The 5,797-nt window shown below is 40.8% G+C and overlaps 1 long non-coding RNA gene across 1 annotated transcript; it reads right to left on the bottom strand.

Moving 5' to 3' along the window:
- Positions 1-266: 266 nt before the first annotated feature.
- Positions 267-3,621, bottom strand: LOC122551111. Its single transcript, XR_006312000.1, has 2 exons — positions 3,536-3,621; positions 267-598 (listed from the first exon to the last, which is right to left on the bottom strand). It is a non-coding gene; the product is annotated as an uncharacterized LOC122551111 (long non-coding RNA).
- Between the last annotated feature and the right edge of the window lie 2,176 nt (positions 3,622-5,797).

Raw genomic sequence — 5,797 nt, 5'->3', positions numbered from 1 at the left:
TGGATTATTGTGTGAGAAATTCCACCAGCCCTCGCAGAGAGAAACTCTGTGAAAATGACATTTTTCCAAAGTACAGTAAGATTCAGACACACAACTGGGGAATTAGGCCAAACATGTATTGTGCTGCCATAGGGAAAACTGTTATCCTTTTCTTGCTGTGGAAGACAGTCAGTTTATTTAGCTCTAAGATGTCAGCAAACGTCATAAATCATTCCAAATAAAATCCAGTTCTGTGAGATAAATAACATCACAACGCAGAGCGAAACTTGTTACCATCAATATTTATTGATTAACATTTTTCATGAAATGCTTAACACACGCACCTACTCTGGATAAATCTCAGCACAGTTAGAGCTCATTGAGCTGTGGTTATATTGTGCTTTGTAATGAGCAGAAGGCATTCCACGTTGTCAGGGTGGATTGATTGGTAATGACATGCTTTCTGAGCTCGCACAGTCTACTTTGAATTAATCATGCAATTGGAAATTTTTGACATCTTTTGTATCCTTCAGTTCTTTGGAATTATTTGTACGTGGCTTGCTGTTGAAGGTAAACGCTCGTTTGTCGCAGGTAATCCATATAGCTTTTGATATGTTCCCTACAAAAGACAGTTGAAATGAAGGCTTAGGCAGACAACAATGGTTGTATTAGCACAAATCTTTCTGAAGGCAAAAACGAGTTTTCCAAACAAGCTACAATGCTACAATGACAATCTTCAGATAAAATAGAAATCAACATTGCAATGTATTGCGCAATTGCATATTTTCTCCAGGTATATTCTGGCATTTGCTACTCACTCCATTTCCTAACAAACCTGAAATATACTACAGCAAAATAAATCTCTTACACCAGGCTTTAATTTTTCTGAAGCTTTTGTGATTTTGCTTCAGTAGATTGCATTTCAGAAACTCACAGACATCGTTTCTTGACCATGTAGACCTCACCTAAAATATTCCAGTGCATAAATCTGCCTGACATGATCTGAGGAATGAATTGATTTCTTTGGAGGAAGATAGCTGTCAGACTGACTCTGTGCTCAAGAAATTACATGTGGACAGGGGTTATTCACTTGTAATATTAATGCCGGTTGTTAAGAGAACGTGCAAAGAAGGAGGAACTTTAAAGTAATGCAAGCTGCAGAAATGATGCACAGGGGACACTTTGGCAAATTAGACGTGGAGAAAATTTTAATCTGAGCAGTGCAGCAACTTAACCTTCAATAGAGGAAAAAGTTTGAAATAAAACACCCTGTACTGCTCAGAATCCCAATTCCACGCTCACTCCTAGAGATGGCAGGAAGATTTGAAGACGCTTTTTATCCCACAGCTTTGTGAATACAACTTTCATCGGGACCATCCAAAACAGACAACTTCGAAAGGCGGGAGTCACCAGGAGAAGTTCACTGCTTCTGCTAATGTAAAGTTCACTGCTAACTTCCACTACATAAAGGTGTCCTTAGTTATAAAAAATAACAACCCAGAGATTAGATGCAAAAGCAAAATGGCGCAGATGTTGAAAATCTGAAATGGGAAGAAAAATGTTGTGGTTCTGTTCGCCGAGCTGGGAATTTGTGTTGCAGACGTTTCGTCCCCTGTCTAGGTGACATCCTCAGTGCTTGGGAGCCTCCTGTGAAGCGCTTCTGTGATGTTTCCTCCGGCATTTATAGTGCACTATAAATGCCAGAGGAAACAACACAGAAGCGCTTCACAGGAGGCTCCCAAGCACTGAGGATGTCACCTAGACAGGAGACGAAACGTCTGCAACACAAATTCCCAGCTCGGCGAACAGAACCACAACATCGAGCACCCGAGCTACAAATCTTCTCACAAACTTTGAGAAGAAAAATGCTGGAAAACCTCAGCAGGTCTTTGTGGAGCAAAACAGAGCTGAAGTTTGAGGCTTTTCCATGGTTCTACCTGCTCCCACCCTAGTTTGATCGGATTAAAAACTCTTGCATTTTTATTTTTCTTCAGTTCTGGATGGACGGTCGATGATTAAATGCGATTCCTCACCATCAATGCTGCTTGAAATGCTCATCTGTTTCAGCACCTTTCATGATTATATAAGAGATGATCTGTAGAAGCTTACAGTTGTGGAGAGCCATGATCTACTGAATTGAGGCAAGTTTGTATTCAATTCAAAAGAGAGAGCAACAGCAGTGCCCACAGGCCAATAGGGTTATCTCTCCCAATCCCATCTTGCAGTCGTCTATAGTACCTTAAGTGGATAACCAATTACTTTCTAAATATAATTAAGTTTTCTGCCTCTACCACCCTTTAAGGCAGAGTTCCAGATGCCAACCACCCTCCAGGTGAAAATATAGCTTCTCAATTCTCTTTGAATCTATTAATTACTTTAACTCCATACCCTTCCTGAATTGACCTCTCTTCTATGGGAAGTAGATTCCTGCTATCCATTTTATTTGGGCCCCTATTAATTCCCATTATTGCTTAATCTAAAAGTTCATATGAGTCTTCATATAAAACTTCATATGAAGTTCATGCCTTTGTGAAGTGGAGGATTAACTATACTTCCACTCTAGTGGCACCTTCGGAGTACGTGCATAAGCAGTTGCAACATGAAGATGATGGGACAAGTTGGAAGTGGGAGCTGACCATTTGTAGTTTCATTGACATGTCCTCTCTTTCCATTCCTGTGTATGGTTACTTTCGATAAAACCTGTTCATGCTCACTCTCCTGAGTGAGACCTGATCTAACTGCAAACTATATATCAGTGTATGAGCGTAACTATGCAAAACAATTGATCAGCTCTGCATTTCAATTTAACACGCATTATCAGATCTTTAAGTTCACCTCTGTGCAAAATTCAGAAACAACATCAACCTTGAAGCTGAGCTGTTTATTCTCATCAGTCACGTTTCACTCGATTGAATGATTTAACTTCTCAAGTTAGACAGCTATTGCAGACAGCATTAGGAAATAGAGAAGTTTTTGTTTGCAAAAGAACAGTCATCATCTTGTTTATGACTTTTGGACATAATTTTAAGATTTTTGTCCCGCAGCTCCACTTATCTGATGTTGGTGGTGTCATAACCACGAGGCACAGGAGGTTTCAGCTACTTAATTCATGTGCCCATGCCATTGTATTGTATGGGGCCAGGCCACAAAGCTTGGAAAAAATAAAGGACAATTTCCCAACTTTACATTCAGTGACTGTGGAAATGTGCCTCACAAGATCTTATGCAATTCACTATGGGATACACTATAAAATTTAGTTGAATAGTCAACTTTAGTTTTTTTGAAGTCAGTGCTTTCTAGTATCTCAGCTTCCTGGAATTGCTGCCTTTTGCAGCTAGAAATTAAAATGTCAAGCTTGATCAGGCCAACTAGCCTCATTACAAGTAGCGTGCACACTGCTGGCACAAAGCTGCTCTCCTTGCATAAGCCCAGCATACCTGCTTTGCTTGTTGCAAATATGATGCATTTTTTTAAGTGTTTAGTCCGCATTCCCATTCACAACAAGCTATTTCTTTTTAACACAATATTTACATAAAACAACTGATCCAGTACTTACTGCACAACAGATGGATCTGATGCAAAGCCGATCGAACTTAATCCTATGTAGTACTGCGCTGTGTCCCTTAATGACGTCCAGTATTCACTTGCCTAAATAATATCAAACACATTCAGCCAAAAAATTGACAATGGAAAAATGGACAATAAAGTGAATGATATAATGCCGTCTAGTTTTAAGGGAATAAGATACATTTTTTAAAAATTATTTTGTAAATTTTTTCACAATTACAGATCAGCTTGGCTGTGTATATTTGCCTGGGGGGAGACCCAGGCTAAAATCAAAAATGTGGGAGAGAGGCAAAACCCGGGTAAAACCAGAACTAATTGGGAACCCGAAGGAGATTGAAAGTGTGACCGCTGATAAACCAGGGGTGAGTGCAATCCTGCAGGGGAGACAGGAATGACCAGGGTAAGCCAGTTCTGAATCTACAGTATAAAGGGGAAAGACTCCAGATTAAACTGGACCTGGTTACTTTAGTTTGGAATGATCACTGAATGGACAAGTAGTTTAGATATTTCCTAATCAACTAGCTTAGAGGCATTATTACACACCTCGGGAGCATTTGGGACTTAAAATCTCGGAGAGGGTGCAGAATGTTCTCAAGGTGGAGAGGACCCAGCAGGAGGTCATTGTACACATTGGAACCAATGACATAGGAAGGGAAAAGGATGAGATTCTGAAGGGAGAATATAGAGAGTTAGGCAGGAATTTAAAAAGAAGGTTCTTGAGAGTAGTAATATCTGAATTATTCCTGGTGCTACGAGCTAGTGAGGGAAGGAATAGGATGATAGAGCAGATGAATGCATGGCTGAGGAGCATGGGAGAAGGATTCATATTTTTGGATCATTGCAATCTTCTCTGTGGTAGAAGTGACTTGTACAAGAAGGATGGATTGCACTTGAATTGGAAGGGGACAATATACTGACAGGGAGATTTGCTAGAGCTGCTTCGGAGGATTTAAACTAGTAAGGTGGGGGTGGTGGGACCCAGGGAGACAGTGAGGAAAGAGATCAATCTGAGACTGGTACAGTTGAGAAACGAAGAGACTCAAACAGTCAGGGAAAGCAGGGACAAAGCAAAGAACAAGGTAGGATTGATCAATTAATCTGCATTTATTTCAATGCAAGAGGCCTAACAGGGAAGGCAGATGAACTCAGGGCATGGTTAGGAACATGGGACTGAGACATCATATCAATTACGCAGACATGGCTCAGGGATGGGCAGGACTGGTACCTTAATGTTCCAGGGTACGAATAGGAAGGACTGAAAGGGAGGCAAGAAATGAGGGGGAGTGGTGTTTTTGATAAGGGATAGCATTACAGTTGTACTAAGGAAGGATATTCCCAGAACTACATCCAGGGAAGTTATTTGGGTGGAACTGAGAAATAAGAAAGGAATGATAACCTTATTGGGATTGTATTATAGACCCCCAATAGTCAGAGGGAAATTTAGAAACAAACTTGTACGGAGATCTCTGTTATCTGTAAGAATAATAGGGTGGTTATGGTAGGGGATTTTAACTTTCCAAACATAGACTGGGACTGCCATAGTGTTAAGGGTTTAGATGGAGAGAAATTTGTTAAGTGTGTACATTTTCTGATTCAGAAGTGGCTGTACCTACTAGAGAAGGTGCAAAACCTGACCTATTCTTGGATAATAAGGCAGGGCAGGTGGCTGAGGTGTCAGTGGGAGAGCACTTTAGGGCCAGCAACCATAATTCTATTAGTTTAAAAATAATGATGGGAAAGGATAGACCAGATCTAAAAGTCGAAGTTCTGAACTGGAGGAAGGCTAATTTTGACAGAATTAGGCAAGAACCTTCAAAAGCTGATTGGGGGCCGATGTTCGCAGGTAAAGGGACGGCTGGAAAATGGGAAGCTTTCAGAAATGAGATAACAAGAGTCCAGAGAAAGTATATTCCTGTCAGGGTGAAAGGAAAAGCTAGTAGGTGTAGGGAATGCTGGATGACTAGAGACATTGAGGGTTTGGTTAAGAAAAAGAAGGAAGCATATGTTAGGTGTAGATCGAGTGAATCCTTAGAAGAGTATAAAGGCAGTAGGAGTATACTTAAGAGGTAAATCAGGAGGGCAAAAAGAGGACATAAGATAGCTTTGGCAACTAGGGTTAAAAAAATCCAAAGGATTTTTACAAATACAATAAGGACAAAAGGGTAACCAGGGAGAGAATAGAGCCCCTCAAAGAGTTGGGTCAGGCGGGGGCGGGTGACAGACGGGGGGACGGGGGTGTGGTGAGGGGGGG

The sequence above is a fragment of the Chiloscyllium plagiosum genome, chromosome 6, assembly GCF_004010195.1.
Source record: "Chiloscyllium plagiosum isolate BGI_BamShark_2017 chromosome 6, ASM401019v2, whole genome shotgun sequence".
Lineage (NCBI taxonomy): Eukaryota > Metazoa > Chordata > Chondrichthyes > Orectolobiformes > Hemiscylliidae > Chiloscyllium > Chiloscyllium plagiosum.
This window is presented reverse-complemented; position numbering and strand designations above follow the sequence as displayed.